Below are 22,472 nucleotides of genomic sequence, written 5' to 3' on the forward strand. Positions count from 1 at the left end.
TTCTGGAATCTGAGAGGAGCCACGAATTTCCTTCCACCCAGCGTTCCCCCACGTCTCCCGATAAAAATGATACCTCACTTGTGTGGGTAGGCCTAGCGCCCGCGACAGGAAACGCCCCAAAGCGCAACGTGGACACAGCCACATTTTTGAAGGAAAATAGAGGTGTTTTTTGCAAAGTGCCTACCTGTAGATTTTGGCCTGTAGCTCAGCCGCCACCTAGGGAAACCTACCAAACCTGTGCATTTCTGAAAACTAGAGACCTAGGGGAATCCAAGATGGGGTGACTTGTGTGGCTCGGACCAGGTTCTGTTACCCAGAATCCTTTGCAAACCTCAAAATTTGGCTAAAAAAACACATGTTCCTAACATTTCTGTGGCAGAAAGTTCTGGAATCTGAGAGGAGCCACAAATTTCCTTCCACCCAGCGTTCCCCCACGTCTCCCGATAAAAATGATACCTCACTTGTGTGGGTAGGCCTAGCGCCCGCGACAGAAAACGCCCCAAAGCGCAACGTGGACACATCCAAATTTGTGAAGGAAAACAGAGGTGTTTTTTGCAAAGTGCCTACCTGTAGATTTTGGCTTGTAGCTCAGCCGCCACCTAGGGAAACCTACCAAACCTGTGCATTTCTGAAAACTAGAGACCTAGGGGAATCCAAGATGGGGTGACCTGTGTGGCTCGGACCAGGGTCTGTTACCCAGAATCCTTTGCAAACCTCAAAATTTGGCTAAAAAAACACATGTTCCTAACATTTCTGTGGCAGAAAGTTCTGGAATCTGAGAGGAGCCACGAATTTCCTTCCACCCAGCGTTCCCCCTCGTCTCCCGGTAAAAATGATACCTCACTTGTGTGGGTAGGCCTAGCGCACATGACAGGAAATGCCCCAAAGCGCAACGTGGACACAGCCAAATTTTTGAAGGAAAACAGAGGTGTTTTTTCAAAGTGCCTACCTGTAGATTTTGGCCTGTAGCTCAGTCGCCACCTAGGGAAACCTACCAAACCTGTGCATTTCTGAAAACTAGAGACCTAGGGGAATCCAAGATGGGGTGACTTGTGTGGCTCGGACCAGGATCTGTTACCCAGAATCCTTTGCAAACCTCAAAATGTGGCTAAAAAAACACATGTTCCTAACATTTCTGTGGCAGAAAGTTCTGGAATCTGAGAGGAGCCACAAATTTCCTTCCACCCAGCGTTCCCCCATGTCTCCCGATAAAAATGATACCTCACTTGTGTGGGTAGGCCTAGCGCCCGCGACAGAAAACGCCCCAAAGCGCAACGTGGACACATCCAAATTTGTGAAGGAAAACAGAGGTGTTTTTTGCAAAGTGCCTACCTGTAGATTTTGGCTTGTAGCTCAGCCGCCACCTAGGGAAACCTACCAAACCTGTGCATTTCTGAAAACTAGAGACCTAGGGGAATCCAAGATGGGGTGACCTGTGTGGCTCGGACCAGGGTCTGTTACCCAGAATCCTTTGCAAACCTCAAAATTTGGCTAAAAAAACACATGTTCCTAACATTTCTGTGGCAGAAAGTTCTGGAATCTGAGAGGAGCCACGAATTTCCTTCCACCCAGCGTTCCCCCTCGTCTCCCGGTAAAAATGATACCTCACTTGTGTGGGTAGGCCTAGCGCACATGACAGGAAATGCCCCAAAGCGCAACGTGGACACAGCCAAATTTTTGAAGGAAAACAGAGGTGTTTTTTCAAAGTGCCTACCTGTAGATTTTGGCCTGTAGCTCAGTCGCCACCTAGGGAAACCTACCAAACCTGTGCATTTCTGAAAACTAGAGACCTAGGGGAATCCAAGATGGGGTGACTTGTGTGGCTCGGACCAGGATCTGTTACCCAGAATCCTTTGCAAACCTCAAAATGTGGCTAAAAAAACACATGTTCCTAACATTTCTGTGGCAGAAAGTTCTGGAATCTGAGAGGAGCCACAAATTTCCTTCCACCCAGCGTTCCCCCATGTCTCCCGATAAAAATGATACCTCACTTGTGTGGGTAGGCCTAGCGCCCGCGACAGAAAACGCCCCAAAGCGCAACGTGGACACATCCAAATTTGTGAAGGAAAACAGAGGTGTTTTTTGCAAAGTGCCTACCTGTAGATTTTGGCTTGTAGATCAGCCGCCACCTAGGGAAACCTACCAAACCTGTGCATTTCTGAAAACTAGAGACCTAGGGGAATCCAAGATGGGGTGACTTGTGTGGCTCGGACCAGGTTCTGTTACCCAGAATCCTTTGCAAACCTCAAAATTTGGCTAAAAAAACACATGTTCCTCACATTTCTGTGGCAGAAAGTTCTGGAATCTGAGATAAGCCACGAATTTCCTTCCACCCAGCGTTCCCCCACGTCTCCCGATAAAAATGATACCTCACTTGTGTGGGTAGGCCTAGCGCACGTGACAGGAAATGCCCCAAAGCGCAACGTGGACACAGCCAAATTTTTGAAGGAAAACAGAGGTGTTTTTTCAAAGTGCCTACCTGTAGATTTTGGCTTGTAGATCAGCCGCCACCTAGGGAAACCTACCAAACCTGTGCATTTCTGAAAACTAGAGACCTAGGGGAATCCAAGATCGGGTGACCTGTGTGGCTCGGACCAGGTTCTGTTACCCAGAATCCTTTGCAAACCACAAAATTTGGCTAAAAAAACACATGTTCCTCACATTTCTGTGGCAGAAAGTTCTGGAATCTGAGAGGAACCACGAATTTCCTTCCACCCAGCGTTCCCCCACGTCTCCCGATAAAAATGATACCTCACTTGTGTGGGTAGGCCTAGCGCCCGCGACAGAAAACCCCCAAAGCGCAACGTGGACACATCCAAATTTGTGAAGGAAAACAGAGGTGTTTTTTGCAAAGTGCCTACCTGTAGATTTTGGCTTGTAGATCAGCTGCCACCTAGGGAAACCTACCAAACCTGTGCATTTCTGAAAACTAGAGACCTAGGGGAATCCAAGATGGGGTGACCTGTGTGGCTCGGACCAGGTTCTGTTACCCAGAATCCTTTGCAAACCTCAAAATTTGGCTAAAAAAACACATGTTCCTCACATTTCTGTTGCAGAAAGTTCTGGAATCTGAGAGGAGCCACGAATTTCCTTCCACCCAGCGTTCCCCCACGTCTCCCGATAAAAATGATACCTCACTTGTGTGGGTAGGCCTAGCGCCCGCGACAGGAATCGCCCCAAAGCGCAACGTGGACACAGCCACATTTTTGAAGGAAAACAGAGGTGTTTTTTGCAAAGTGCCTACCTGTAGATTTTGGCCTGTAGCTCAGCCGCCACCTAGGGAAACCTACCAAACCTGTGCATTTCTGAAAACTAGAGACCTAGGGGAATCCAAGATGGGGTGACTTGTGTGGCTCGGACCAGGTTCTGTTACCCAGAATCCTTTGCAAACCTCACAATTTGGCTAAAAAAACACATGTTCCTCACATTTCTGTGGCAGAAAGTTCTGGAATCTGAGAGGAGCCACGAATTTCCTTCCACCCAGCATTCCCCCACGTCTCCCGATAAAAATGATACCTCACTTGTGTGGGTAGGCCTAGCGCCCGCGACAGAAAACGCCCCAAAGCGCAACGTGGACACATTCAAATTTGTGAAGGAAAACAGAGGTGTTTTTTGCAAAGTGCCTACCTGTAGATTTTGGCTTGTAGCTCAGCCGCCACCTAGGGAAACCTACCAAACCTGTGCATTTCTGAAAACTAGAGACCTAGGGGAATCCAAGATGGGGTGACCTGTGTGGCTCGGTCCAGGTTCTGTTACCCAGAATCCTTTGCAAACCTCAAAATTTGGCTAAAAAAACACATGTTCCTCACATTTCTGTGGCAGAATGTTCTGGAATCTGAGAGGAGCTACGAATTTCCTTCCACCCAGCGTTCCCCCTCGTCTCCCGATAAAAATGATACCTCACTTGTGTGGGTAGGCCTAGCGCACGTGACAGGAAATGCCCCAAAGCGCAATGTGGACACAGCCAAATTTTTGAAGGAAAACAGAGGTGTTTTTTCAAAGTGCCTACCTGTAGATTTTGGCCTGTAGCTCAGTCGCCACCTAGGGAAACCTACCAAACCTGTGCATTTCTGAAAACTAGAGACCTAGGGGAATCCAAGATGGGGTGACTTGTGTGGCTCGGACCAGGATCTGTTACCCAGAATCCTTTGCAAACCTCAAAATGTGGCTAAAAAAACACATGTTCCTAACATTTCTGTGGCAGAAAGTTCTGGAATCTGAGAGGAGCCACAAATTTCCTTCCACCCAGCGTTCCCCCATGTCTCCCGATAAAAATGATACCTCACTTGTGTGGGTAGGCCTAGCGCCCGCGACAGAAAACGCCCCAAAGCGCAACGTGGACACATCCAAATTTGTGAAGGAAAACAGAGGTGTTTTTTGCAAAGTGCCTACCTGTAGATTTTGGCTTGTAGCTCAGCCGCCACCTAGGGAAACCTACCAAACCTGTGCATTTCTGAAAACTAGAGACCTAGGGGAATCCAAGATGGGGTGACCTGTGTGGCTCGGACCAGGGTCTGTTACCCAGAATCCTTTGCAAACCTCAAAATTTGGCTAAAAAAACACATGTTCCTAACATTTCTGTGGCAGAAAGTTCTGGAATCTGAGAGGAGCCACGAATTTCCTTCCACCCAGCGTTCCCCCTCGTCTCCCGGTAAAAATGATACCTCACTTGTGTGGGTAGGCCTAGCGCACATGACAGGAAATGCCCCAAAGCGCAACGTGGACACAGCCAAATTTTTGAAGGAAAACAGAGGTGTTTTTTCAAAGTGCCTACCTGTAGATTTTGGCCTGTAGCTCAGTCGCCACCTAGGGAAACCTACCAAACCTGTGCATTTCTGAAAACTAGAGACCTAGGGGAATCCAAGATGGGGTGACTTGTGTGGCTCGGACCAGGATCTGTTACCCAGAATCCTTTGCAAACCTCAAAATGTGGCTAAAAAAACACATGTTCCTAACATTTCTGTGGCAGAAAGTTCTGGAATCTGAGAGGAGCCACAAATTTCCTTCCACCCAGCGTTCCCCCATGTCTCCCGATAAAAATGATACCTCACTTGTGTGGGTAGGCCTAGCGCCCGCGACAGAAAACGCCCCAAAGCGCAACGTGGACACATCCAAATTTGTGAAGGAAAACAGAGGTGTTTTTTGCAAAGTGCCTACCTGTAGATTTTGGCTTGTAGATCAGCCGCCACCTAGGGAAACCTACCAAACCTGTGCATTTCTGAAAACTAGAGACCTAGGGGAATCCAAGATGGGGTGACTTGTGTGGCTCGGACCAGGTTCTGTTACCCAGAATCCTTTGCAAACCTCAAAATTTGGCTAAAAAAACACATGTTCCTCACATTTCTGTGGCAGAAAGTTCTGGAATCTGAGATAAGCCACGAATTTCCTTCCACCCAGCGTTCCCCCACGTCTCCCGATAAAAATGATACCTCACTTGTGTGGGTAGGCCTAGCGCACGTGACAGGAAATGCCCCAAAGCGCAACGTGGACACAGCCAAATTTTTGAAGGAAAACAGAGGTGTTTTTTCAAAGTGCCTACCTGTAGATTTTGGCTTGTAGATCAGCCGCCACCTAGGGAAACCTACCAAACCTGTGCATTTCTGAAAACTAGAGACCTAGGGGAATCCAAGATCGGGTGACCTGTGTGGCTCGGACCAGGTTCTGTTACCCAGAATCCTTTGCAAACCACAAAATTTGGCTAAAAAAACACATGTTCCTCACATTTCTGTGGCAGAAAGTTCTGGAATCTGAGAGGAACCACGAATTTCCTTCCACCCAGCGTTCCCCCACGTCTCCCGATAAAAATGATACCTCACTTGTGTGGGTAGGCCTAGCGCCCGCGACAGAAAACCCCCAAAGCGCAACGTGGACACATCCAAATTTGTGAAGGAAAACAGAGGTGTTTTTTGCAAAGTGCCTACCTGTAGATTTTGGCTTGTAGATCAGCTGCCACCTAGGGAAACCTACCAAACCTGTGCATTTCTGAAAACTAGAGACCTAGGGGAATCCAAGATGGGGTGACCTGTGTGGCTCGGACCAGGTTCTGTTACCCAGAATCCTTTGCAAACCTCAAAATTTGGCTAAAAAAACACATGTTCCTCACATTTCTGTTGCAGAAAGTTCTGGAATCTGAGAGGAGCCACGAATTTCCTTCCACCCAGCGTTCCCCCACGTCTCCCGATAAAAATGATACCTCACTTGTGTGGGTAGGCCTAGCGCCCGCGACAGGAATCGCCCCAAAGCGCAACGTGGACACAGCCACATTTTTGAAGGAAAACAGAGGTGTTTTTTGCAAAGTGCCTACCTGTAGATTTTGGCCTGTAGCTCAGCCGCCACCTAGGGAAACCTACCAAACCTGTGCATTTCTGAAAACTAGAGACCTAGGGGAATCCAAGATGGGGTGACTTGTGTGGCTCGGACCAGGTTCTGTTACCCAGAATCCTTTGCAAACCTCACAATTTGGCTAAAAAAACACATGTTCCTCACATTTCTGTGGCAGAAAGTTCTGGAATCTGAGAGGAGCCACGAATTTCCTTCCACCCAGCATTCCCCCACGTCTCCCGATAAAAATGATACCTCACTTGTGTGGGTAGGCCTAGCGCCCGCGACAGAAAACGCCCCAAAGCGCAACGTGGACACATCCAAATTTGTGAAGGAAAACAGAGGTGTTTTTTGCAAAGTGCCTACCTGTAGATTTTGGCTTGTAGCTCAGCCGCCACCTAGGGAAACCTACCAAACCTGTGCATTTCTGAAAACTAGAGACCTAGGGGAATCCAAGATGGGGTGACCTGTGTGGCTCGGTCCAGGTTCTGTTACCCAGAATCCTTTGCAAACCTCAAAATTTGGCTAAAAAAACACATGTTCCTCACATTTCTGTGGCAGAATGTTCTGGAATCTGAGAGGAGCTACGAATTTCCTTCCACCCAGCGTTCCCCCTCGTCTCCCGATAAAAATGATACCTCACTTGTGTGGGTAGGCCTAGCGCACGTGACAGGAAATGCCCCAAAGCGCAATGTGGACACAGCCAAATTTTTGAAGGAAAACAGAGGTGTTTTTTCAAAGTGCCTACCTGTAGATTTTGGCCTGTAGCTCAGTCGCCACCTAGGGAAACCTACCAAACCTGTGCATTTCTGAAAACTAGAGACCTAGGGGAATCCAAGATGGGGTGACTTGTGTGGCTCGGACCAGGATCTGTTACCCAGAATCCTTTGCAAACCTCAAAATGTGGCTAAAAAAACACATGTTCCTAACATTTCTGTGGCAGAAAGTTCTGGAATCTGAGAGGAGCCACAAATTTCCTTCCACCCAGCGTTCCCCCATGTCTCCCGATAAAAATGATACCTCACTTGTGTGGGTAGGCCTAGCGCCCGCGACAGAAAACGCCCCAAAGCGCAACGTGGACACATCCAAATTTGTGAAGGAAAACAGAGGTGTTTTTTGCAAAGTGCCTACCTGTAGATTTTGGCTTGTCGATCAGCCGCCACCTAGGGAAACCTACCAAACCTGTGCATTTCTGAAAACTAGAGACCTAGGGGAATCCAAGATGGGGTGACTTGTGTGGCTCGGACCAGGTTCTGTTACCCAGAATCCTTTGCAAACCTCAAAATTTGGCTAAAAAAACACATGTTCCTCACATTTCTGTGGCAGAAAGTTCTGGAATCTGAGATAAGCCACGAATTTCCTTCCACCCAGCGTTCCCCCACGTCTCCCGATAAAAATGATACCTCACTTGTGTGGGTAGGCCTAGCGCCCGCGACAGAAAACGCCCCAAAGCGCAACGTGGACACATCCAAATTTGTGAAGGAAAACAGAGGTGTTTTTTGCAAAGTGCCTACCTGTAGATTTTGGCTTGTAGATCAGCCGCCACCTAGGGAAACCTACCAAACCTGTGCATTTCTGAAAACTAGAGACCTAGGGGAATCCAAGATGAGGTGACTTGTGTGGCTCGGACCAGGATCTGTTACCCAGAATCCTTTGCAAACCTCAAAATTTGGCCAAAAAAAAACACATGTTCCTCACAATTCTGTTGCAGAAAGTTCTGGAATCTGAGAGGAGCCATGAATTTCCTTCCACCCAGCGTTCCCCCACGTCTCCCGATAAAAATGATACCTCACTTGTGTGGGTAGGCCTAGCGCCCGCGACAGAAAACGCCCCAAAGCGCAACGTGGACACAGCCACATTTTTGAAGGAAAACAGAGGTGTTTTTTGCAAAGTGCCTACCTGTAGATTTTGGCCTGTAGCTCAGCCGCCACCTAGGGAAACCTACCAAACCTGTGCATTTCTGAAAACTAGAGACCTAGGGGAATCCAAGATGGGGTGACTTGTGTGGCTCGGACCAGGTTCTGTTACCCAGAATCCTTTGCAAACCTCAAAATTTGGCTAAAAAAACCGATGTTCCTAACATTTCTGTGGCAGAAAGTTCTGGAATCTGAGAGGAGCCACAAATTTCCTTCCACCCAGCGTTCCCCCACGTCTCCCGATAAAAATGATACCTCACTTGTGTGGGTAGGCCTAGCGCCCGCGACAGAAAACGCCCCAAAGCGCAACGTGGACACATCCAAATTTGTGAAGGAAAACAGAGGTGTTTTTTGCAAAGTGCCTACCTGTAGATTTTGGCTTGTAGATCAGCCGCCACCTAGGGAAACCTACCAAACAAGTGCATTTCTGAAAACTAGAGACCTAGGGGAATCCAAGATGGGGTGACTTGTGTGGCTCGGACCAGGATCTGTTACCCAGAATCCTTTGCAAACATCAAAATTTGGCCAAAAAAAACACATGTTCCTCACAATTCTGTTGCAGAAAGTTCTGGAATCTGAGAGGAGCCATGAATTTCCTTCCACCCAGCGTTCCCCCACGTCTCCCGATAAAAATGATACCTCACTTGTGTGGGTAGGCCTAGCGCCCGCGACAGAAAACGCCCCAAAGCGCAACGTGGACACAGCCACATTTTTGAAGGAAAACAGAGGTGTTTTTTGCAAAGTGCCTACCTGTAGATTTTGGCCTGTAGCTCAGCCGCCACCTAGGGAAACCTACCAAACCTGTGCATTTCTGAAAACTAGAGACCTAGGGGAATCCAAGATAGGGTGACTTGTGTGGCTCGGACCAGGTTCTGTTACCCAGAATCCTTTGCAAACCTCAAAATTTGGCTAAAAAAACACATGTTCCTAACATTTCTGTGGCAGAAAGTTCTGGAATCTGAGAGGAGCCACAAATTTCCTTCCACCCAGCGTTCCCCCACGTCTCCCGATAAAAATGATACCTCACTTGTGTGGGTAGGCCTAGCGCCCGCGACAGAAAATGCCCCAAAGCGCAACGTGGACACATCCAAATTTGTGAAGGAAAACAGAGGTGTTTTTTGCAAAGTGCCTACCTGTAGATTTTGGCTTGTAGCTCAGCCGCCACCTAGGGAAACCTACCAAACCTGTGCATTTCTGAAAACTAGAGACCTAGGGGAATCCAAGATGGGGTGACCTGTGTGGCTCGGACCAGGGTCTGTTACCCAGAATCCTTTGCAAACCTCAAAATTTGGCTAAAAAAACACATGTTCCTAACATTTCTGTGGCAGAAAGTTCTGGAATCTGAGAGGAGCCACGAATTTCCTTCCACCCAGCGTTCCCCCTCGTCTCCCGATAAAAATGATACCTCACTTGTGTGGGTAGGCCTAGCGCACGTGACAGGAAATGCCCCAAAGCGCAACGTGGACACAGCCAAATTTTTGAAGGAAAACAGAGGTGTTTTTTCAAAGTGCCTACCTGTAGATTTTGGCCTGTAGCTCAGTCGCCACCTAGGGAAACCTACCAAACCTGTGCATTTCTGAAAACTAGAGACCTAGGGGAATCCAAGATGGGGTGACTTGTGTGGCTCGGACCAGGATCTGTTACCCAGAATCCTTTGCAAACCTCAAAATGTGGCTAAAAAAACACATGTTCCTAACATTTCTGTGGCAGAAAGTTCTGGAATCTGAGAGGAGCCACAAATTTCCTTCCACCCAGCGTTCCCCCATGTCTCCCGATAAAAATGATACCTCACTTGTGTGGGTAGGCCTAGCGCCCGCGACAGAAAACGCCCCAAAGCGCAATGTGGACACATCCAAATTTGTGAAGGAAAACAGAGGTGTTTTTTGCAAAGTGCCTACCTGTAGATTTTGGCTTGTAGATCAGCCGCCACCTAGGGAAACCTACCAAACCTGTGCATTTCTGAAAACTAGAGACCCAGGGGAATCCAAGATGGGGTGACTTGTGTGGCTCGGACCAGGTTCTGTTACCCAGAATCCTTTGCAAACCTCAAAATTTGGCTAAAAAAACACATGTTCCTCACATTTCTGTGGCAGAAAGTTCTGGAATCTGAGATAAGCCACGAATTTCCTTCCACCCAGCGTTCCCCCACGTCTCCCGATAAAAATTATACCTCACTTGTGTGGGTAGGCCTAGCGCACGTGACAGGAAATGCCCCAAAGCGCAACGTGGATACAGCCAAATTTTTGAAGGAAAACAGAGGTGTTTTTTCAAAGTGCCTACCTGTAGATTTTGGCTTGTAGATCAGCCGCCACCTAGGGAAACCTACCAAACCTGTGCATTTCTGAAAACTAGAGACCTAGGGGAATCCAAGATCGGGTGACCTGTGTGGCTCGGACCAGGTTCTGTTACCCAGAATCCTTTGCAAACCACAAAATTTGGCTAAAAAAACACATGTTCCTCACATTTCTGTGGCAGAAAGTTCTGGAATCTGAGAGGAGCCACGAATTTCCTTCCACCCAGCGTTCCCCCACGTCTCCCGATAAAAATGATACCTCACTTGTGTGGGTAGGCCTAGCGCCCGCGACAGAAAACCCCCAAAGCGCAACGTGGACACATCCAAATTTGTGAAGGAAAACAGAGGTGTTTTTTGCAAAGTGCCTACCTGTAGATTTTGGCTTGTAGATCAGCTGCCACCTAGGGAAACCTACCAAACCTGTGCATTTCTGAAAACTAGAGACCTAGGGGAATCCAAGATGGGGTGACCTGTGTGGCTCGGACCAGGTTCTGTTACCCAGAATCCTTTGCAAACCTCAAAATTTGGCTAAAAAAACACATGTTCCTCACATTTCTGTTGCAGAAAGTTCTGGAATCTGAGAGGAGCCACGAATTTCCTTCCACCCAGCGTTCCCCCACGTCTCCCGATAAAAATGATACCTCACTTGTGTGGGTAGGCCTAGCGCCCGCGACAGGAAACGCCCCAAAGCGCAACGTGGACACAGCCACATTTTTGAAGGAAAACAGAGGTGTTTTTTGCAAAGTGCCTACCTGTAGATTTTGGCCTGTAGCTCAGCCGCCACCTAGGGAAACCTACCAAACCTGTGCATTTCTGAAAACTAGAGACCTAGGGGAATCCAAGATGGGGTGACTTGTGTGGCTCGGACCAGGTTCTGTTACCCAGAATCCTTTGCAAACCTCAAAATTTGGCTAAAAAAACACATGTTCCTAACATTTCTGTGGCAGAAAGTTCTGGAATCTGAGAGGAGCCACAAATTTCCTTCCACCCAGCGTTCCCCCACGTCTCCCGATAAAAATGATACCTCACTTGTGTGGGTAGGCCTAGCGCCCGTGACAGAAAACGCCCCAAAGCGCAACGTGGACACATCCAAATTTGTGAAGGAAAACAGAGGTGTTTTTTGCAAAGTGCCTACCTGTAGATTTTGGCTTGTAGCTCAGCCGCCACCTAGGGAAACCTACCAAACCTGTGCATTTCTGAAAACTAGAGACCTAGGGGAATCCAAGATGGGGTGACCTGTGTGGCTCGGACCAGGTTCTGTTACCCAGAATCCTTTGCAAACCTCAAAATTTGGCTAAAAAAACACATGTTCCTCACATTTCTGTGGCAGAAAGTTCTGGAATCTGAGAGGAGCTACGAATTTCCTTCCACCCAGCGTTCCCCCTCGTCTCCCGATAAAAATGATACCTCACTTGTGTGGGTAGGCCTAGCGCACGTGACAGGAAATGCCCCAAAGCGCAATGTGGACACAGCCAAATTTTTGAAGGAAAACAGAGGTGTTTTTTCAAAGTGCCTACCTGTAGATTTTGGCCTGTAGCTCAGTCGCCACCTAGGGAAACCTACCAAACCTGTGCATTTCTGAAAACTAGAGACCTAGGGGAATCCAAGATGGGGTGACTTGTGTGGCTCGGACCAGGATCTGTTACCCAGAATCCTTTGCAAACCTCAAAATGTGGCTAAAAAAACACATGTTCCTAACATTTCTGTGGCAGAAAGTTCTGGAATCTGAGATAAGCCACGAATTTCCTTCCACCCAGCGTTCCCCCACGTCTCCCGATAAAAATGATACCTCACTTGTGTGGGTAGGCCTAGCGCCCGCGACAGAAAACGCCCCAAAGCGCAACGTGGACACATCCAAATTTGTGAAGGAAAACAGAGGTGTTTTTTGCAAAGTGCCTACCAGTAGATTTTGGCTTGTCGATCAGTCGCCACCTAAGGAAACCTACCAAACCTGTGCATTTCTGAAAACTAGAGACCTAGGGGAATCCAAGATGGGGTGACTTGTGTGGCTCGGACCAGGTTCTGTTACCCAGAATCCTTTGCAAACCTCAAAATTTGGCTAAAAAAACACATGTTCCTCACATTTCTGTGGCAGAAAGTTCTGGAATCTGAGATAAGCCACGAATTTCCTTCCACCCAGCGTTCCCCCACGTCTCCCGATAAAAATGATACCTCACTTGTGTGGGTAGGCCTAGCGCCCGCGACAGAAAACGCCCCAAAGCGCAACGTGGACACATCCAAATTTGTGAAGGAAAACAGAGGTGTTTTTTGCAAAGTGCCTACCTGTAGATTTTGGCTTGTAGATCAGCCGCCACCTAGGGAAACCTACCAAACCTGTGCATTTCTGAAAACTAGAGACCTAGGGGAATCCAAGATGGGGTGACTTGTGTGGCTCGGACCAGGATCTGTTACCCAGAATCCTTTGCAAACCTCAAAATTTGGCCAAAAAAAACACATGTTCCTCACAATTCTGTTGCAGAAAGTTCTGGAATCTGAGAGGAGCCATGAATTTCCTTCCACCCAGCGTTCCCCCACGTCTCCCGATAAAAATGATACCTCACTTGTGTGGGTAGGCCTAGCGCCCGCGACAGAAAACGCCCCAAAGCGCAACGTGGACACATCCAAATTTGTGAAGGAAAACAGAGGTGTTTTTTGCAAAGTGCCTACCTGTAGATTTTGGCTTGTTGATCAGCCGCCACCTAGGGAAACCTGCCAAACCTGTGCATTTCTGAAAACTAGAGACCTAGGGGAATCCAAGATGGGGTGACTTGTGTGGCTCGGACCAGGTTCTGTTACCCAGAATCCTTTGCAAACCTCAAAATTTGGCTAAAAAAACACATGTTCCTAACATTTCTGTGGCAGAAAGTTCTGGAATCTGAGAGGAGCCACAAATTTCCTTCCACCCAGTGTTCCCCCACGTCTCCCGATAAAAATGATACCTCACTTGTGTGGGTAGGCCTAGTGCCCGCGACAGAAAACCCCCAAAGCGCAACGTGGACACATCCAAATTTGTGAAGGAAAACAGAGGTGTTTTTTGCAAAGTGCCTACCTGTAGATTTTGGCTTGTAGATCAGCTGCCACCTAGGGAAACCTACCAAACCTGTGCATTTCTGAAAACTAGAGACCTAGGGGAATCCAAGATGGGGTGACCTGTGTGGCTCGGACCAGGTTCTGTTACCCAGAATCCTTTGCAAACCTCAAAATTTGGCTAAAAAAACACATGTTCCTCACATTTCTGTTGCAGAAAGTTCTGGAATCTGAGAGGAGCCACGAATTTCCTTCCACCCAGCGTTCCCCCACGTCTCCCGATAAAAATGATACCTCACTTGTGTGGGTAGGCCTAGCGCCCGCGACAGGAAACGCCCCAAAGCGCAACGTGGACACAGCCACATTTTTGAAGGAAAATAGAGGTGTTTTTTGCAAAGTGCCTACCTGTAGATTTTGGCCTGTAGCTCAGCCGCCACCTAGGGAAACCTACCAAACCTGTGCATTTCTGAAAACTAGAGACCTAGGGGAATCCAAGATGGGGTGACTTGTGTGGCTCGGACCAGGTTCTGTTACCCAGAATCCTTTGCAAACCTCAAAATTTGGCTAAAAAAACACATGTTCCTAACATTTCTGTGGCAGAAAGTTCTGGAATCTGAGAGGAGCCACAAATTTCCTTCCACCCAGCGTTCCCCCACGTCTCCCGATAAAAATGATACCTCACTTGTGTGGGTAGGCCTAGCGCCCGCGACAGAAAACGCCCCAAAGCGCAACGTGGACACATCCAAATTTGTGAAGGAAAACAGAGGTGTTTTTTGCAAAGTGCCTACCTGTAGATTTTGGCTTGTAGCTCAGCCGCCACCTAGGGAAACCTACCAAACCTGTGCATTTCTGAAAACTAGAGACCTAGGGGAATCCAAGATGGGGTGACTTGTGTGGCTCGGACCAGGTTCTGTTACCCAGAATCCTTTGCAAACCTCAAAATTTGGCTAAAAAAACACATGTTCCTCACATTTCTGTGGCAGAAAGTTCTGGAATCTGAGATAAGCCATGAATTTCCTTCCACCCAGCGTTCCCCCACGTCTCCCGATAAAAATGATACCTCACTTGTGTGGGTAGGCCTAGCGCACGCAACAGGAAATGCCCCAAAGCGCAACGTAGACACAGCCAAATTTTTGAAGGAAAACAGAGGTGTTTTTTCAAAGTGCCTACCTGTAGATTTTGGCCTGTAGCTCAGTCGCAAACTAGGGAAACCTACCAAACCTGTGCATTTCTGAAAACTAGAGACCTAGGGGAATCCAAGATGGAGTGACTTGTGTGGCTCGGACCAGGTTCTGTTACCCAGAATCCTTTGCAAACCTCAAAATTTGGCTAAAAAAACACATGTTCCTAACATTTCTGTGGCAGAAAGTTCTGGAATCTGAGAGGAGCCACAAATTTCCTTCCACCCAGCGTTCCCCCATGTCTCCCGATAAAAATGATACCTCACTTGTGTGGGTAGGCCTAGCGCCCGCGACAGAAAACGCCCCAAAGCGCAACGTGGACACATCCAAATTTGTGAAGGAAAACAGAGGTGTTTTTTGCAAAGTGCCCACCTGTAGATTTTGGCTTGTAGATCAGCCGCCACCTAGGGAAACCTACCAAACCTGTGCATTTCTGAAAACTAGAGACCTAGGGGAATCCAAGATGGGGTGACCTGTGTGGCTCGGACCAGGTTCTGTTACCCAGAATCCTTTGCAAACCTCAAAATTTGGCTAAAAAAACACATGTTCCTCACATTTCTGTGGCAGAAAGTTCTGGAATCTGAGATAAGCCACGAATTTCCTTCCACCCAGCGTTCCCCCACGTCTCCCGATAAAAATGATACCTCACTTGTGTGGGTAGGCCTAGCGCACGTGACAGGAAATGCCCCAAAGCGCAACGTGGACACAGCCAAATTTTTGAAGGAAAACAGAGGTGTTTTTTCAAAGTGCCTACCTGTAGATTTTGGCTTGTAGATCAGCCGCCACCTAGGGAAACCTACCAAACCTGTGCATTTCTGAAAACTAGAGACCTAGGGGAATCCAAGATGTGGTGACCTGTGTGGCTCGGACCAGGTTCTGTTACCCAGAATCCTTTGCAAACCACAAAATTTGGCTAAAAAAACACATGTTCCTCACATTTCTGTGGCAGAAAGTTCTGGAATCTGAGAGGAACCACGAATTTCCTTCCACCCAGCGTTCCCCCACGTCTCCCGATAAAAATTATACCTCACTTGTGTGGGTAGGCCTAGCGCCCGCGACAGAAAACCCCCAAAGCGCAACGTGGACACATCCAAATTTGTGAAGGAAAACAGAGGTGTTTTTTGCAAAGTGCCTACCTGTAGATTTTGGCTTGTAGATCAGCTGCCACCTAGGGAAACCTACCAAACCTGTGCATTTCTGAAAACTAGAGACCTAGGGGAATCCAAGATGGGGTGACCTGTGTGGCTCGGACCAGGTTCTGTTACCCAGAATCCTTTGCAAACCTCAAAATTTGGCTAAAAAAACACATGTTCCTCACATTTCTGTTGCAGAAAGTTCTGGAATCTGAGAGGAGCCACGAATTTCCTTCCACCCAGCGTTCCCCCACGTCTCCCGATAAAAATGATACCTCACTTGTGTGGGTAGGCCTAGCGCCCGCGACAGGAATCGCCCCAAAGCGCAACGTGGACACAGCCACATTTTTGAAGGAAAACAGAGGTGTTTTTTGCAAAGTGCCTACCTGTAGATTTTGGCCTGTAGCTCAGCCGCCACCTAGGGAAACCTACCAAACCTGTGCATTTCTGAAAACTAGAGACCTAGGGGAATCCAAGATGGGGTGACTTGTGTGGCTCGGACCAGGTTCTGTTACCCAGAATCCTTTGCAAACCTCAAAATTTGGCTAAAAAAACACATGTTCCTAACATTTCTGTGGCAGAAAGTTCTGGAATCTGAGAGGAGCCACAAATTTCCTTCCACCCAGCGTTCCCCCACGTCTCCAGATAAAAATGATACCTCACTTGTGTGGGTAGGCCTAGCGCCCGCGACAGAAAACGCCCCAAAGCGCAACGTGGACACATCCAAATTTGTGAAGGAAAACAGAGGTGTTTTTTGCAAAGTGCCTACCTGTAGATTTTGGCTTGTAGCTCAGCCGCCACCTAGGGAAACCTACCAAACCTGTGCATTTCTGAAAACTAGAGACCTAGGGGAATCCAAGATGGGGTGACCTGTGTGGCTCGGTCCAGGTTCTGTTACCCAGAATCCTTTGCAAACCTCAAAATTTGGCTAAAAAAACACATGTTCCTCACATTTCTGTGGCAGAATGTTCTGGAATCTGAGAGGAGCTACGAATTTCCTTCCACCCAGCGTTCCCCCTCGTCTCCCGATAAAAATGATACCTCACTTGTGTGGGTAGGCCTAGCGCACGTGACAGGAAATGCCCCAAAGCGCAATGTGGACACAGACAAATTTTTGAAGGAAAACAGAGGTGTTTTTTCAAAGTGCCTACCTGTAGATTTTGGCCTGTAGCTCAGTCGCCACCTAGGGAAACCTACCAAACCTGTGCATTTCTGAAAACTAGAGACCTAGGGGAATCCAAGATGGGGTGACTTGTGTGGCTCGGACCAGGATCTGTTACCCAGAATCCTTTGCAAACCTCAAAATGTGGCTAAAAAAACACATGTTCCTAACATTTCTGTGGCAGAAAGTTCTGGAATCTGAGAGGAGCCACAAATTTCCTTCCACCCAGCGTTCCCCCATGTCTCCCGATAAAAATGATACCTCACTTGTGTGGGTAGGCCTAGCGCCCGCGACAGAAAACGCCCCAAAGCGCAACGTGGACACATCCAAATTTGTGAAGGAAAACAGAGGTGTTTTTTGCAAAGTGCCTACCTGTAGATTTTGGCTTGTCGATCAGCCGCCACCTAGGGAAACCTACCAAACCTGTGCATTTCTGAAAACTAGAGACCTAGGGGAATCCAAGATGGGGTGACTTGTGTGGCTCGGACCAGGTTCTGTTACCCAGAATCCTTTGCAAACCTCAAAATTTGGCTAAAAAAACACATGTTCCTCACATTTCTGTGGCAGAAAGTTCTGGAATCTGAGATAAGCCACGAATTTCCTTCCACCCAGCGTTCCCCCACGTCTCCCGATAAAAATGATACCTCACTTGTGTGGGTAGGCCTAGCGCCCGCGACAGAAAACGCCCCAAAGCGCAACGTGGACACATCCAAATTTGTGAAGGAAAACAGAGGTGTTTTTTTGCAAAGTGCCTACCTGTAGATTTTGGCTTGTAGATCAGCCGCCACCTAGGGAAACCTACCAAACCTGTGCATTTCTGAAAACTAGAGACCTAGGGGAATCCAAGATGGGGTGACTTGTGTGGCTCGGACCAGGATCTGTTACCCAGAATCCTTTGCAAACCTCAAAATTTGGCCAAAAAAAAACACATGTTCCTCACAATTCTGTTGCAGAAAGTTCTGGAATCTGAGAGGAGCCATGAATTTCCTTCCACCCAGCGTTCCCCCACGTCTCCCGATAAAAATGATACCTCACTTGTGTGGGTAGGCCTAGCGCCCGCGACAGAAAACGCCCCAAAGCGCAACGTGGACACAGCCACATTTTTGAAGGAAAACAGAGGTGTTTTTTGCAAAGTGCCTACCTGTAGATTTTGGCCTGTAGCTCAGCCGCCACCTAGGGAAACCTACCAAACCTGTGCATTTCTGAAAACTAGAGACCTAGGGGAATCCAAGATGGGGTGACTTGTGTGGCTCGGACCAGGTTCTGTTACCCAGAATCCTTTGCAAACCTCAAAATTTGGCTAAAAAAACACATGTTCCTAACATTTCTGTGGCAGAAAGTTCTGGAATCTGAGAGGAGCCACAAATTTCCTTCCACCCAGCGTTCCCCCACGTCTCCCGATAAAAATGATACCTCACTTGTGTGGGTAGGCCTAGCGCCCGCAACAGAAAACGCCCCAAAGCGCAACGTGGACACATCCAAATTTGTGAAGGAAAACAGAGGTGTTTTTTGCAAAGTGCCTACCTGTAGATTTTGGCTTGTAGCTCAGCCGCCACCTAGGGAAACCTACCAAACCTGTGCATTTCTGAAAACTAGAGACCTAGGGGAATCCAAGATGGGGTGACTTGTGTGGCTCGGACCAGGTTCTGTTACCCAGAATCCTTTGCAAACCTCAAAATTTGGCTAAAAAAACACATGTTCCTCACATTTCTGTGGCAGAAAGTTCTGGAATCTGAGATAAGCCATGAATTTCCTTCCACCCAGCGTTCCCCCACGTCTCCCGATAAAAATGATACCTCACTTGTGTGGGTAGGCCTAGCGCACGCAACAGGAAATGCCCCAAAGCGCAACGTAGACACAGCCAAATTTTTGAAGGAAAACAGAGGTGTTTTTTCAAAGTGCCTACCTGTAGATTTTGGCCTGTAGCTCAGTCGCAAACTAGGGAAACCTACCAAACCTGTGCATTTCTGAAAACTAGAGACCTAGGGGAATCCAAGATGGAGTGACTTGTGTGGCTCGGACCAGGTTCTGTTACCCAGAATCCTTTGCAAACCTCAAAATTTGGCTAAAAAAACACATGTTCCTAACATTTCTGTGGCAGAAAGTTCTGGAATCTGAGAGGAGCCACAAATTTCCTTCCACCCAGCGTTCCCCCATGTCTCCCGATAAAAATGATACCTCACTTGTGTGGGTAGGCCTAGCGCCCGCGACAGAAAACGCCCCAAAGCGCAACGTGGACACATCCAAATTTGTGAAGGAAAACAGAGGTGTTTTTTGCAAAGTGCCCACCTGTAGATTTTGGCTTGTAGATCAGCCGCCACCTAGGGAAACCTACCAAACCTGTGCATTTCTGAAAACTAGAGACCTAGGGGAATCCAAGATGGGGTGACCTGTGTGGCTCGGACCAGGTTCTGTTACCCAGAATCCTTTGCAAACCTCAAAATTTGGCTAAAAAAACACATGTTCCTCACATTTCTGTGGCAGAAAGTTCTGGAATCTGAGATAAGCCACGAATTTCCTTCCACCCAGCGTTCCCCCACGTCTCCCGATAAAAATGATACCTCACTTGTGTGGGTAGGCCTAGCGCACGTGACAGGAAATGCCCCAAAGCGCAACGTGGACACAGCCAAATTTTTGAAGGAAAACAGAGGTGTTTTTTCAAAGTGCCTACCTGTAGATTTTGGCTTGTAGATCAGCCGCCACCTAGGGAAACCTACCAAACCTGTGCATTTCTGAAAACTAGAGACCTAGGGGAATCCAAGATGTGGTGACCTGTGTGGCTCGGACCAGGTTCTGTTACCCAGAATCCTTTGCAAACCACAAAATTTGGCTAAAAAAACACATGTTCCTCACATTTCTGTGGCAGAAAGTTCTGGAATCTGAGAGGAACCACGAATTTCCTTCCACCCAGCGTTCCCCCACGTCTCCCGATAAAAATTATACCTCACTTGTGTGGGTAGGCCTAGCGCCCGCGACAGAAAACCCCCAAAGCGCAACGTGGACACATCCAAATTTGTGAAGGAAAACAGAGGTGTTTTTTGCAAAGTGCCTACCTGTAGATTTTGGCTTGTAGATCAGCTGCCACCTAGGGAAACCTACCAAACCTGTGCATTTCTGAAAACTAGAGACCTAGGGGAATCCAAGATGGGGTGACCTGTGTGGCTCGGACCAGGTTCTGTTACCCAGAATCCTTTGCAAACCTCAAAATTTGGCTAAAAAAACACATGTTCCTCACATTTCTGTTGCAGAAAGTTCTGGAATCTGAGAGGAGCCACGAATTTCCTTCCACCCAGCGTTCCCCCACGTCTCCCGATAAAAATGATACCTCACTTGTGTGGGTAGGCCTAGCGCCCGCGACAGGAATCGCCCCAAAGCGCAACGTGGACACAGCCACATTTTTGAAGGAAAACAGAGGTGTTTTTTGCAAAGTGCCTACCTGTAGATTTTGGCCTGTAGCTCAGCCGCCACCTAGGGAAACCTACCAAACCTGTGCATTTCTGAAAACTAGAGACCTAGGGGAATCCAAGATGGGGTGACTTGTGTGGCTCGGACCAGGTTCTGTTACCCAGAATCCTTTGCAAACCTCAAAATTTGGCTAAAAAAACACATGTTCCTAACATTTCTGTGGCAGAAAGTTCTGGAATCTGAGAGGAGCCACAAATTTCCTTCCACCCAGCGTTCCCCCCACGTCTCCAGATAAAAATGATACCTCACTTGTGTGGGTAGGCCTAGCGCCCGCGACAGAAAACGCCCCAAAGCGCAACGTGGACACATCCAAATTTGTGAAGGAAAACAGAGGTGTTTTTTGCAAAGTGCCTACCTGTAGATTTTGGCTTGTAGCTCAGCCGCCACCTAGGGAAACCTACCAAACCTGTGCATTTCTGAAAACTAGAGACCTAGGGGAATCCAAGATGGGGTGACCTGTGTGGCTCGGTCCAGGTTCTGTTACCCAGAATCCTTTGCAAACCTCAAAATTTGGCTAAAAAAACACATGTTCCTCACATTTCTGTGGCAGAATGTTCTGGAATCTGAGAGGAGCTACGAATTTCCTTCCACCCAGCGTTCCCCCTCGTCTCCCGATAAAAATGATACCTCACTTGTGTGGGTAGGCCTAGCGCACGTGACAGGAAATGCCCCAAAGCGCAATGTGGACACAGACAAATTTTTGAAGGAAAACAGAGGTGTTTTTTCAAAGTGCCTACCTGTAGATTTTGGCCTGTAGCTCAGTCGCCACCTAGGGAAACCTACCAAACCTGTGCATTTCTGAAAACTAGAGACCTAGGGGAATCCAAGATGGGGTGACTTGTGTGGCTCGGACCAGGATCTGTTACCCAGAATCCTTTGCAAACCTCAAAATGTGGCTAAAAAAACACATGTTCCTAACATTTCTGTGGCAGAAAGTTCTGGAATCTGAGAGGAGCCACAAATTTCCTTCCACCCAGCGTTCCCCCATGTCTCCCGATAAAAATGATACCTCACTTGTGTGGGTAGGCCTAGCGCCCGCGACAGAAAACGCCCCAAAGCGCAACGTGGACACATCCAAATTTGTGAAGGAAAACAGAGGTGTTTTTTGCAAAGTGCCTACCTGTAGATTTTGGCTTGTCGATCAGCCGCCACCTAGGGAAACCTACCAAACCTGTGCATTTCTGAAAACTAGAGACCTAGGGGAATCCAAGATGGGGTGACTTGTGTGGCTCGGACCAGGTTCTGTTACCCAGAATCCTTTGCAAACCTCAAAATTTGGCTAAAAAAACACATGTTCCTCACATTTCTGTGGCAGAAAGTTCTGGAATCTGAGATAAGCCACGAATTTCCTTCCACCCAGCGTTCCCCCACGTCTCCCGATAAAAATGATACCTCACTTGTGTGGGTAGGCCTAGCGCCCGCGACAGAAAACGCCCCAAAGCGCAACGTGGACACATCCAAATTTGTGAAGGAAAACAGAGGTGTTTTTTGCAAAGTGCCTACCTGTAGATTTTGGCTTGTAGATCAGCCGCCACCTAGGGAAACCTACCAAACCTGTGCATTTCTGAAAACTAGAGACCTAGGGGAATCCAAGATGGGGTGACTTGTGTGGCTCGGACCAGGATCTGTTACCCAGAATCCTTTGCAAACCTCAAAATTTGGCCAAAAAAAACACATGTTCCTCACAATTCTGTTGCAGAAAGTTCTGGAATCTGAGAGGAGCCATGAATTTCCTTCCACCCAGCGTTCCCCCCACGTCTCCCGATAAAAATGATACCTCACTTGTGTGGGTAGGCCTAGCGCCCGCGACAGAAAACGCCCCAAAGCGCAACGTGGACACAGCCACATTTTTGAAGGAAAACAGAGGTGTTTTTTGCAAAGTGCCTACCTGTAGATTTTGGCCTGTAGCTCAGCCGCCACCTAGGGAAACCTACCAAACCTGTGCATTTCTGAAAACTAGAGACCTAGGGGAAT

Source organism: Pleurodeles waltl, chromosome 2_2, assembly GCF_031143425.1.
Source record: "Pleurodeles waltl isolate 20211129_DDA chromosome 2_2, aPleWal1.hap1.20221129, whole genome shotgun sequence".
Taxonomy (NCBI): Eukaryota; Metazoa; Chordata; class Amphibia; order Caudata; family Salamandridae; genus Pleurodeles; species Pleurodeles waltl.